Raw genomic sequence first — 12,740 nt, 5'->3', positions numbered from 1 at the left:
ATAAATCTTAATATGGTAAAACATTATTAAAAACCAAAAGTGCAGTAAAATATTCAATTGTTTTGATATCTTAAAAAATATTTTCATTCAAAGCAATTTTGACAGCATTCGCAAACACCAAATAAGGTTTAACCGGAACATAACTCCTTCAATATAAATCTGATTTAAGCAATCTTGAATTTGTTGGAAAGCTGGTTTTGGGCTCTACCTAATACAAAAAGTTTCACGTAAAAATAGAAGCAGTTGATTAATTAAATTTCTTAGAGAACAAGAACATTTCTCTAAATCTAGAACAGGTTAATTACTTGTTGATAAGATCATATTTTCTAAGAATAGTATAAACCAAATGTGAGACTTGGTATACCTGAAAATAACCAATTCCAAGAACATATAGACCAAATGTGTGTTTTGATTGTTTCAAACTTTCAATAGCTTGCTTCTTCAGTTCTGTTGTCTTCTATTTCTATGTTGATTTGTTGATGACTTGATGTGACCCAATATTGATTTTTTATGACTTGATGTGACTTAATGTTGATTTGTTGATGACTTGATGTGACCCAATATTGATTTTTGATGACTTGATACTTAATGTTGATTTTTTACGATATAAAGTACATATTGTAGCATACTAAATAATATTAGAAAAGAGGGGAAATAAAAAATAACACTTGGGCGCCTTGTCGCTCTTAGACACCCCTCCATCGCCTTGGGTCGCCTTGACAACTATGACTAGAACTTGCCTAACCTAATGCAACTCAGATTTTGTTATTTGACCAATAATATACTAAAAGAGAATAAAACAACTCCTAAACCGACTATGAAAATTACAACCCCAAAATTCTAATGAAACTAGGACCAAATGACCAATTTGACTTTAAGCTCCTTACTACTAGGAAAAGACTTAAATCTCATTTCCTAAGTTCTACCCATATTTAACGTAGCCCATTTCAAAGAAAACCAATAGAACCAAAGCCGAATACATATAGTCCACTTCGGCAAAAATAAACCCTTTGTATAAAAGGCAAGGTTTCAATCAAACTTTTGCAAAATTTCGAACTATTTTCTAGTTTCAACTCCAGAGAGGAAAGCTTCCAAGAAAACTTCAGTTTTTTTTTGTGATTTTTGGCGTTGTAATGAACCGTGTATAACATTTAATAATTATGAAATGGTCACTAATCTTATGTTTAATCATTCCTCATACATATTTTAGTTGCTTTAATTGAATTATGTGTGTTCTAGTACTAAATTTTGTGCAGAATAAGTTATATTAGAAAAAGTATACAGCAGTGTACAAAGTACTCTACCAACCTAGGGTCCGAAGCCAAGCTATCATTTTGGGTGTGTTTTTTTAGAGGAGCTAAATAGGGTTTTCCAGAAGTTTCAAACCTACTTTGGCCATTTGGGCCTTGAAACCAGCAGTCGAAATCTGCATGCGAAACTTGCCAGGTTTCAGTCGGGTTTTGACCGTTCCGTGAAATATTCGGTTTCACGCCAAGCTTCTAAGTAGAAACTTAAATCCTTTTTTCACCCTTTTCTCTTAATACATATGATCCTTTTAGGAAAAAAAAAAAAAAAAGAAATAGAAACTTAAATAATAGAAACATGCTCTGAATTAGAAACTTAAATCTTAATAGGCTTCACTAAAGCTTGCTAGTTAGAAACATATATAAATAAAGGAATCCTTCTAAGCAACATTCTGCATCTGCCTGGACAATTATGCAATGAATAGATTCCTTAAGATGGGCATACTTACAATATATATTCGAGTTGCAATCAACATGGTCTAGGTCTGTGGAAAAATTCTGATAGTCCTCTTCATGGAAAAGGAAAGGTGTTGCGGGGCCTGTTCCTTATGCAGAGGGATAAAGAATCTTTCAACATGATCCTACAGTTTTCTACAGGATTTCTTCCGATATTGACACGTATATTTATGTGATTGGGCTATGCCATGTAAAGAGATATGATCTGTTTCTCTTCCAGATAGAATTACATACTTTATGATTGATGCATCCAATTGCTGCGGTTTACACCTTGTATAGGATTTAGTCATAATAAGCATTACTAGACTAGAATTTACCACACATAAAAAACAGATTTATCATTGTACGCAAATTTCTGCATTTTATCTCAGAAGGATCATTATCATACCTTTAAAAGCCCACTGTTTTTGAGGTGATATTTGCTGAAATGGACGAAAACTGCAGCTTATGACTTCAATGACAGTACCGGAAAAAACCACCAAAATAACCAGAGGGAATGCATAACAGTGAACTGAAACTCATGGCAAGCAGAGATTGCATATACCAGCCAACTGAAATTTGTGATAGATGGAGTCAATTCCCGCTTTAAGACCAGACAAATTTAAGCCCATAGAATCAACAAACAACTGACCCGCAGAAGAAATCAAACTTACTTTCTGAACAAACATTGATTCAGGAAGCCAACTCCATGGGCAAAAACCATTCAGAGTTTTAATTTGGCCTGGAACAGAAAGTTCCTGAAGAACAAAAATATTAAAGCCAAAAGTTGTGAGAGCAAACTAATGTATAAGTATGGAAAAAGGGTAACAAACAAGAAATTACAATAAAACAACTATGTTACAGTACTATAATAATTTGAGAAGCCAAAATATCTCTCCCACCATTCCTCCCCTTCCTTCCGTCTACCATCTTTCTCTATTTCTGTTACATGATTTCAGGTCCAGGCATATGTCTAGAAGGTAGATTGTCACATGTCTGACCATTAACCTTAGGATCCTAAACCCAGCTACTATTATCAAGAGAAGAAGAAGAAGAAGGCAGCATCCCAGTGCACGAGGCTCCCGCTACTGCAGGGTATGGGAGGGGCAAATGTACGCAGCCTTACCCCCACTTCGCGGAGAGGCTATTTCCAAGTTTTGAACCCGCAACCTGATGGTTGCACTAGCGCAACTTAACCATTGCGCCAAGGATCGCCCACTAGTTACTATTATCAAATGGTAGAGTAAATGGATGTGTATGTAAATAAAAACAATTTCCAGGTCAGGAAGCAGGAAAATGATATAGAAACAACCTATATTGCTATAAATTTATCCTTTTTTTTAAAAAGAAAAAAGGAACATTTAAGAACCAAAGCATCGAATTATGAACTTGCATTATGGACATTAAAAACTTCAAATAACAAATCTGAACTGTGTAATAAGATAACAATGATAGCAGTCCATGGTTTATATTTGGAGCATGTGCAGATTATGTACACATTTCTCCCCTAGAAAAGTCCTAATAATAATAAGTAGCAGAGATTTAAAGGACCCAACACATATCCCACACTCAATAAACAATACTAAGTACCGCTTGTTTTGGATGTCATATGCGGCCCACTACATCGACCTAATGCTTTAGGACATGGAAAGAGGTCCATGGTATGATTACAGAATGTGGTTGAGAAGGCACGATAAGTGACTTCATTTGTGTACAACCATGGATATGCCCGCCAGTTACTGAGGAGCAAGTGTGGTGGGAATTTGGTATGCTTCGGCTTCGATGAGCCTGGGAGTAGCCTAACTCCAAGATTGCAGAGCAAATGGGTGTTGATGTCAATGTGTTTTATGTCACGCAAGGGCCAAGTTCACTCACAGACACGGCGATTGTCTGCATCCAACAGCCACTCGCACACTGTTTGCATCAAATGACGATGGTGGTGGTAGTGATGATGAGGATGGGGTTGATCAACCATTCAACCTGCAACTGTAGGTGATGTAGAAACTGAAACCTATACATGATGCAGAAAACAAAACACAACAAAGAGCAATCAAACAATAACAATGCAAGGATATACATGGTTCAACAAGGTGCCTACGTCCACGGTGAGATGAGAGCATCTTCCCTAGAAAAGATGAATATGTTTACAAGCTCTCTTCCTCGTGCCTCTCTGATTTATAGAGATTTCCCATTCATCCTAATAACCCCCATTGCTACCAATTTAAAGGGAAAACAAAGAGATACAATTACCGAAATTACCCCCAACGGGCTTTTAACTGCCCTTTGAAGGCAGTCCACAACCCAAACCACAAAATACAAGACATCAACCCTCTAATGTAAGACTAGATCACGAAGGACCTAGCCCTAGGCAGGATTCTTGAATAAAGTTTAATGTTGATTTGATCTTCAAAATACTAGGCAACAATTGAAGAACTTGTACCAAATCACACAATGAAATTGATTGAAATAGAAACAAAGAAGAAAATAGAAAATGGAAAAGAAGGATAGGATTGGATCGAGTATCCCACTCTCTCCCAGGTCTCTCACCCACGGCCTCTCACCGTATTTTGGTCTCTCACAAATGGCATCTCACAATACTCTCACATAGCAAAGCACAAGGTTATGTTTTTTTTTTTTTTCTCAATCTCGTTAATCAAATTCGTGTACAATGCTGGCCTCCCTTACAAACTTATATAGAAGATTCAAAAATAGACTTGGACGCTAAAAAAGAAAAGCCTGACACAATTCATTACTAATAAGGTAATATAAACTGACTAGGAAACTAAAATAATGAAAGAAACAAACTCAAAACAAGACTCTAACTAAACTAATGAAGTAAACCCCGTTTTCCTACTTTCTACCCATATTTTAAGCTCATTAAATTTGGCCAATTACCAAATAAACATATAGAATCAAAGGCCCAATACATACATAAGCCATCCCAAGGCTTATTTCTACTAAAATAAGCCCTCCAAGTGACTTCTTGCATCAATTCTCCCCTGCTTGAAAAAAGATTCAACCTCAAATTTTGCAAAATGGACGAAGCAACTTGTGTGGTGAACATCTGTCTTCAAACCATAACAATACTCAGGCAGCTCGTTGATGTTAGGAATGTAGTCTTCAAGGCATGGAACTTTCTCTTCAAAGAACTCTGGGCATGACGAACTCTATGTGCTCGATTTTAAAATCAGCAGTCATGTCCATGGGATCTTTTATAGTTGTATCTTCAACCTTCTCTACTTCAAACTCTAACTCTTTAAGTTCTTCTTTGTTGGTCACTGTCTCTACAATGGTTTCTTCAACCACCTTGTCAACTGTAGTACCAAGTTCCACATCGTCCATTGCCTCAACTTTACTTGCTTCAAGTTCTGGTTGGAGGTTTCTTCTCTTGTTGCTCTTCCATCTTCAAAACTTCAACAGCTGTTCTGGTAGCATCCCTTGGAGGTGGAGGGTAGAGGGGACCAAACGTGGCTTTAAATGTTTGCCCAAAAGAGGCCATTTGGTCTTTTAGTTGCTTCACGCTCTCTTCAAGTGTAAATACCTTCTGGTGGTAATCTTGTTGAAAGGAGAGTTTTTTGTACATATGTTCTGGTAGACACTTGTTCTTCAACTCGTACTTCATCTCTTCCCAAGTCCTAGGTTCACATTTTCTAACTTTGAGTCTCTCTTCATGGAGTTTCCACCATTTTCTAGCATAACCAGTCAATCAGGAGCAAACAAACCCAAGCTTCCGCTTCTCGGTTGGGTTGTATCAGTCAAAATATTCCTCTAGAGGATCCAGCCAATCAAGGAAGAAGAATAGATCCCTCTATCCAGCAAAGTAAGGAACTTCTACCTTCATCTTCCTTGTAGTAACATCAACCCTAGGAGGTGATAGGCTTTGATACCAAATAATGTAAGACTGGATCATGAAGGACCTAGCCCCCAGCAGGATCTTCTTGAATAAAGTTTGATGTTGATATGATCTTCAAATTACTAGGCAACGATTGAAGAACTTGTAGCAGATCAAATAATGAAATTGATTAAAATAGAAACAAAGAAGAAAATAAAAGAAAAGGATAGGATTGGATCGAGTATCCCACTCTCTCCCGGGTCTCTCACCAACAGCCTCTCACCGTATTTTGGTCTCTCACCAATGGCACCTCACCATACTCTCTCACAGAGCAAAGCACAAGGCTGTGTATTTTTTTTCCCCTCAATCTCATTAATCAAATTCGTGTACAATGCTGGCCTCTCTTACAAACTTATATAGAAGACTCGAAAATAGACTTAGACACTAAAAAGGAAAGGCCTAACACTATCCTTAACTAATAAGGTAACATAAACTGACTAGGAAACTAAAATAATGAAAGAAACTGATTCAAACTCTAACTAAACTAATGAAGTAAATCCCGTTTTCCTACTCTCTACCCATATTTTAGGCTCATTAAATTGGCTAATTACAAAATATACACATAGAATCAAAGGCCCAATACATACATAACATCCCAAGGCTTATTTCCACTAAAATAAGCCCACTAAGTGACTTATCTGCATCACCCTCAGGCCTCAACAGATGATATCCAGGAGGAAGGGTGAGAGGAAAAGGAACAGCATAACAAGACTAATGAGCCCCAATTCACAGGGGAGACTCAATTTGACCCATACCACATAAGATACCGACCACGGTGCATGTGCCCCCATTGTATAGGCTACTCAAGAGGTCTGTGCTATAAGTTCAAACTAGAGGAATATAGCATGGCTCTAGAATCTCCGGTTAAGATCTTGTCTAGCATTCTTGGAGGCCCGAGTCTTGAGGGTATGGGCAATGGCAGCACCCTCCTTTGCCCAAGGTAACTCCAGTTCTGAGCATGATTCAAGGTGTCGTTTCGGACATGGTTTCGGCTAATCAGAAAACCAAGTTGGGCCAAGATCTTAGCGAGTTGGTGCATTTTTTTTTTTTTAACTCGAAGCCAAGTTTTAGTGGGTTTTTTACCTAGTTAAGTCATGAAACTTGGTATACAGCTTATTTTGAGCCATTTAAACACAATGACACCATCAGATTTTGAAATATCAAAGTCCAAATAGGAGTTTGACTTCGGACCCTGGGTTGATAGGCTACACCATACTAATAGGCCATATTCTACACAAAACTTAGTAGTAGAAAGCATACAATTAATGTAAAATACCGAGATCTCAAGTCGGTGTTGTTTCCTTAACTTGTCCTCTGTCTCGTCTCGGACCTTCAAAAAGCCGAGATATCTCCATAGTCCGAAATCTCGGACGAGATCTCGCCGAGATTCTCGGTTTTTCGAAAAACTGAGTCGAGATGGCAGTCGAGAGTAAAAAATACCATATCTCGCCGAGATCTCGGGTAATTTCTCGTTTCGGGTGACTATGCAAATGACTGAAGAGAAATTGAAAATCTCGCCAAGATCTCGGTCATGGGGCACTATCTCGGGTCTTGGGTGGGTTTTTGACCCATTTTGGTTATAAGTTATAAGCCATCTCGACAGAACTCACTATCTCGGGTCTTGGGTGGGTTTTTGACCCATTTTGGTTATAAGTTATAAGCCATCTCGACAGAACTCGGCGAGTTCTGTCAAGAGGCCTTTTTATCTCTCAAAGCTCACTTCTTCTCTCAAATCCTCTCTTCCCTTTTTCATTTTTTGCATGGATTGAAAGCTTTGGAAGGTGATTTTGCTGCCAAACTGAAGATTGAAGCTCACTTTTGCAAGATTGATCAAGTTTTTGAAGGATTTTTGAAAGGTAACCCATTTTCCCTAAATCTATTTTTTTTAAAAAAAATTGATGAAACCTTGGTGGATTCATGTGATTTTGAGTTATGTTACACAACTTTGGCCGATCTATCACTTGATGGAGGCCGAATTTTTTTTGGGTTATTAAATTTTTTATTATAATTTTTGAAAAAAAAAATGAATTTTTTCAAAAAAGAAATTAAAAAGAATAGGATAAATACTTATTGTTTGGATGTGATTTTGATATATGTTAGACAAGTTTGCATGCTCTACAGCCTCATGGAGTCATTTTTTTTTTCACCCATTAAAAAAAATAATTTTTTTTTCAGATTTAATAATAATATTATTAAAATAGTTAAAAAATATATAAAATTAAGGAAAAATACCTGTTTTTGTTGGAAAATTATGCACAACATTTGTACATAATGTCCAACTTCAAATGATGTCAAATACATCATTATGTTATAATATTTTATATTTGAAGGTATAATTATTTTTAATAAAAATTGTAAATATTATTTTTAATTAATAAATAAATAGTAGGGTTAGGGAATAAATAAGAGATAGGTATTTGATTGTTCTAGTAGCTTCATATTATGTTTAATAGTTATGAATACATACTTTAAGTGTTTAATACTTTACTTCAAGTCTGTAATAGTTACTAATACATGTTTTTTTATGTAACAGTGTAAAAAATAAGATATTTCTTACACAATGGGGGATATAGCATGGCTACATGGAATCCCGATGTCTGAGGACAAAAAGAAGTCAAAGTGTAACAACTGTGGAAAGATTCTAAATTCTAGAGGAGCAACTAGGTTAAAGGAACATTTGTCTGGTATGGGCAAAGATGTTGCCTCATGCCGAAATGTTCCGAGCCAAATGAAACTGGCAATGGCACAAAACTTGAGAGGAGTACGAACAAAGAAAGCTGAGAGGGAAAGACAACAAATAGCTTTTGATGAGGTAGTTCTAGAGAGGCCTGGTGTAGAGATCCGTGGAGGAGTAGGAGATGATACTGAATATAGGCCTACACCTGGTGAGTTCGAATCAGAGGCTGAATGGAGGATTTACCAGCAGACTTTGGCAGAGAGTAGGAAAAGTTTTCATTTTGAGAATATAAAAGCATATGAGCAAGCAAGAGGAGCTGGTGGATCTGGCTCAGCTGCACTAGTGCAACAAGATGAGAGGAGGAGAAGCACTGGCACAAGAGATATCCCACGGCCCCAAGCCCGACCACGAGCACGTTCCCTAGATACCATTTTTGAGCAGGATCCATCTACCTTTAGGCAACAAGATGCCTTCCAGCCAACCATTCCGCAAGTGTTTGGTGGTAAACAAGAGGAAGCACGGAAAGTCTTCAGCAAGTTCATGCCATACAATGGCATTCCTGCTAATGTAGCGCAAGGAACATATTATAATGCATTCCTTGACGCTGCAGGGAGGGCTGGCCCAGGATGGCAGGGGTCTACACCATATGAGTTATATAATGTATATTTGCCTAAAGAGGTAGAGGAGCTGAAAGAGTACATAGAGGGTCTGAAGCCAAGGTGGGACACAAATGGGGTTACTCTTATGGCTGATGGTTGGACTGGACCTACTAGACAGTCCATTATAAATTTCATGGTGAGTTGTAATGGAAAGTGTCGAGAGAACAACTAGTTGATTAATGCTTAAGTGATTAATCCTATCACTTAAACCTTTATTTATAGTAATAGAATCAAAGAGTACAACTCCTAATCAAAGTAGGAATGCTAATAACAGAAATAGAAACAACTAGGAATGCACACTCCTAGTCAAACTAGGAGTGCTCCCCTTGTCTATTCTAATAGAGATCCACAAGGGGAAAAATACAGAAATAAAAGGCAAATTACAAAATAAGAAAGTGGGAGATAAAGTGGGAAAAAGGACCAGAATACCCCTACGGTATTCTGGCCCATATATTCTAACACTCCCCCTCAAGTTGGTGCAAAGATGTCGCACATGCCCAACTTGGCTAGAAAAGGACGAAACACTTTGCCACTCAGACCCTTTGTGAACACATCAGCCAATTGATCAGTAGACTTCACATAGGGAACACAGATTAGTCCAGCTTCAAGTTTCTCCTTGGTGAAATGTCGGTCTACCTCCACATGTTTTGTACGATCATGTTGGACAGGATTATGAGCGATGCTTATGGCAGCCTTATTGTCACAATATAACATCATTGGAAGTTGGACAGCAACCCCAATATCTTGCAACAACCCTTTAAGCCACAACAATTCACAGATGCCATGCGCCATTGCACGGAATTCAGCCTCAGCACTGGACCTAGCCACCACATTCTGTTTCTTACTACGCCAGGTGACGAGGTTACCTCCTACAAAAGAGCAATATCCAGAGATGGACTTCCGATCACATGAACCAGCCCAATCTGCATCAGTGTATGCTTCAACCTTCAGATGACCATTGGAAGATAAAAGAATTCCTTGTCCCGGAGCAGACTTCAAGTATCGTAAGATGCGAAGAACCACCTCCATATGAGAAGAATAAGGGTCATGCATAAACTGGCTGACCATACTAACTGCAATGGCAATGTCTGGCCGAGTGTGAGATAGGTAGATAAGTTTGCCGACCAACCGCTGATAACGACCTTTGTCAACTGGTGTGCCTTCTTTCTCCTTGAGTCTTGTCGTAGCTTCTATGGGAGTGTCTGAAGGATGACATCCTAGCAGCCCAGTTTCAGATAGTAGATCCAGGACATACTTTCTCTGAGACAGAAATATGCCCTTTGAAGAGCGAGCAACCTCTATCCCTAGAAAATATTTTAGAGTCCCCAGATCTTTAGTTTCAAACTCACGGCCAAGAAACAGCTTCAACCTTTTTATCTCATCACCATCATTGTTGGTCACTACAATATCATCTACATAAACTATGAGGAGAGTAACCCTATCACCCATACGTTTGATGAACAAGGTATGATCAGCATTGCTTTGCTGGTAGCCCACTGAAAGCATAGCCCCTGTGAAATCTACCGAACCAAGCTCTTGGTGACTGCTTCAAGCCATAGAGTGCACGCTTCAGTTGACAAACCTTACCCTTGGTAGCAGGAGTCGAAAAACCTAGAGAAATGTCCATATATTCCTCTTCTCTTAGTTCACCATGGAGGAAGGCATTCTTCACATCCAACTACTGAAGATTCCATCCAAGGTTCACAGCACAGGATAGCAATACCCTGACACTATTGAGTTTTGCTACTAGTGCGAAAGTCTCCTGGTAGTCAATGCCATATGTCTGAGTGAAGCCTTTAGCAACTAGACGTGCCTTGTACCGATCCACTGTACCATCTGCCTTCTGCTTGACCACAAACACCCATTTACAACCCACTGGTTTTTTCCCTGGAGGAAGAACTACAAGATCCCACGTATTGTTTTTGTTCAATGCTCTCATTTCTTCCAACATTGCTGCCTTCCACTTCCCATCTGTAGATGCTTCCTGCCAATTTTTAGGAATGGAAACAGAAGAAAGGGAGGAAACAAAAGTACGAAAAGAAGGAGAAAGAGAACTATAAGAAACAAAACGGGAAATAGGATGTAAAGTGCAGGTCCTGGTACCTTTGCGATGTGCGATGGGTAGATCAGAAGAGGAGGGCTCACCAGGAGGAGGATCTGGATCCTGAGGCGGCATCTGGATGGGTATCGGTGCTGCAGTAGACTGATTCTGGCCTCTGTTAGAACATCTCCGATTATAAGTGAGAATGGTGGAATTGTCAATGGTCCTCTGAAAGTTACAAATGGTCCTCTCAGACGAGTCGCCCCCCGAGTAGGAACATTACCACCACCTATTTCCAAGGTCTCCCTCGTATTGGAATCCCCCCAGGTGAAGGGACAGCAGCCACTGGAGGCTGGGCAGCAGCCATGGGAGGCTGGGCAGCAGCCTCGGGAGGCTGGACAGCAGTTATGGGAGGCTGGTTGGTGGCTATAGGTGATGCTGGGAAGGGAAACCCAAGAGGATGAACCACATTTTCACTAGAGTGCTCCCCTTGAAGAGGCGGGGAAGAATAATAGGAAAGGGTTTCATGGAAAACCACATCCATATTGACCATAGTACGGCGGGTAGGAGGGTGGTAACACTTGTAACCTTTCTGGGTTGGAGAATAACCCAAAAAAAATACACCTCAACCCCCGGGGTTCAAGTTTGCCAGGGGAATGAGTATCCCTAGCATAACAAACACAACCAAAGACCTTGGGAGGGACCACAAAAGAGGAATCACCAAGTAAAAGGTCAGCGGGGCTACGAGAATCCAGAACCCGTGAAGGTAACTTATTAATAAGGTAAGCTGCAGTGAGAACAGCATCACCCCAATATTGGGATGGAACATGGCGAGTAAACATTAAAGCCCTGGCCACTTCCAACAAGTGGCGATTCTTTCTTTCAGCCACACCATTTTGGGCTGGGGTATCAACACAACTACTCTGATGTAGAATCCCATAATCAGCAAGGTACTGTTGAAATTGGGATTCTTATATTCAGTGCCATTATCACTCCGTAAAACCTTAAGAGTGGCCTGGAATTGGGTTTGGATCATTTTATGAAAATGTTGAAAGCAAGAAAAAACTTGGTTTTTACACTGAAGAAGATAAATCCAAGTATTACGAGAATGACAATCAATAAATGAGACAAACCAACGGTGGCCAGAAATAGAGGTCTTACGACTAGGTCCCCAAACATCCGAATGCACCAAATTAAAACAAGAACTTCTTTTATTTGATAAAGAAAAAGTTGCACGTGTCTGTTTGGCCAGAACACAAGCCTCACAAAAAAAGTTATCCTTATTACATTTGGTGACTAAAGAAGGAAATAAATGTGCTAAAATTCCTAATGGAGGGTGACCTAATCTAGAGTGCCATTGGTAAAATTCAGAAGAGACCAAAGAGTTCTGATGTAGTGGAGAAGTTACCGGTGGAGAGAGATGACCATCATCAAGCAAATACAGCCCACCGTGAACTTTACCCAATCTAATCGTCTTCCCAGACGCCAGATCCTGAAAAACACAATGGGAAGGAAAAAAGGTTACCTTGCAGTTAAGATCATGAGTAATACTACTAATGGAAAGGAGGTTAGTAGTAAAATTAGGGATATGTAAAACAGAAGACAAAGGGAGGTTTGAAATGCAGTTGATGATCCCTTGTCCAGAGATAGAGGAAAGGGAACCATCAGCCACTTTGACCTTGTCTTTCCCAGAAGTGGGAGAGTATCTATAAAATAAGCTAGAAGAGCCAGT

General features: G+C 39.2%; 1 protein-coding gene across 5 annotated transcripts in view; it reads right to left on the bottom strand.

The window, feature by feature from the left end:
* Positions 1 to 12,740, bottom strand: part of LOC122664593 — a 51,836-nt gene that overhangs the window by 19,775 nt on the left and 19,321 nt on the right. For all 5 annotated transcript variants that reach the window (XM_043860483.1, XM_043860480.1, XM_043860484.1 and 2 more), the window contains exons 6-7: positions 2,414 to 2,497; positions 2,149 to 2,311 (exon numbers count right to left, since the gene is read on the bottom strand). The gene's annotated coding sequence lies outside the window, so the exon portion shown is untranslated. The remainder of the gene's footprint in view (positions 1 to 2,148; positions 2,312 to 2,413; positions 2,498 to 12,740) is intronic.

Source organism: Telopea speciosissima, chromosome 6, assembly GCF_018873765.1.
Source record: "Telopea speciosissima isolate NSW1024214 ecotype Mountain lineage chromosome 6, Tspe_v1, whole genome shotgun sequence".
In the NCBI taxonomy this organism is placed as follows: Eukaryota; Viridiplantae; Streptophyta; class Magnoliopsida; order Proteales; family Proteaceae; genus Telopea; species Telopea speciosissima.
This window is presented reverse-complemented; position numbering and strand designations above follow the sequence as displayed.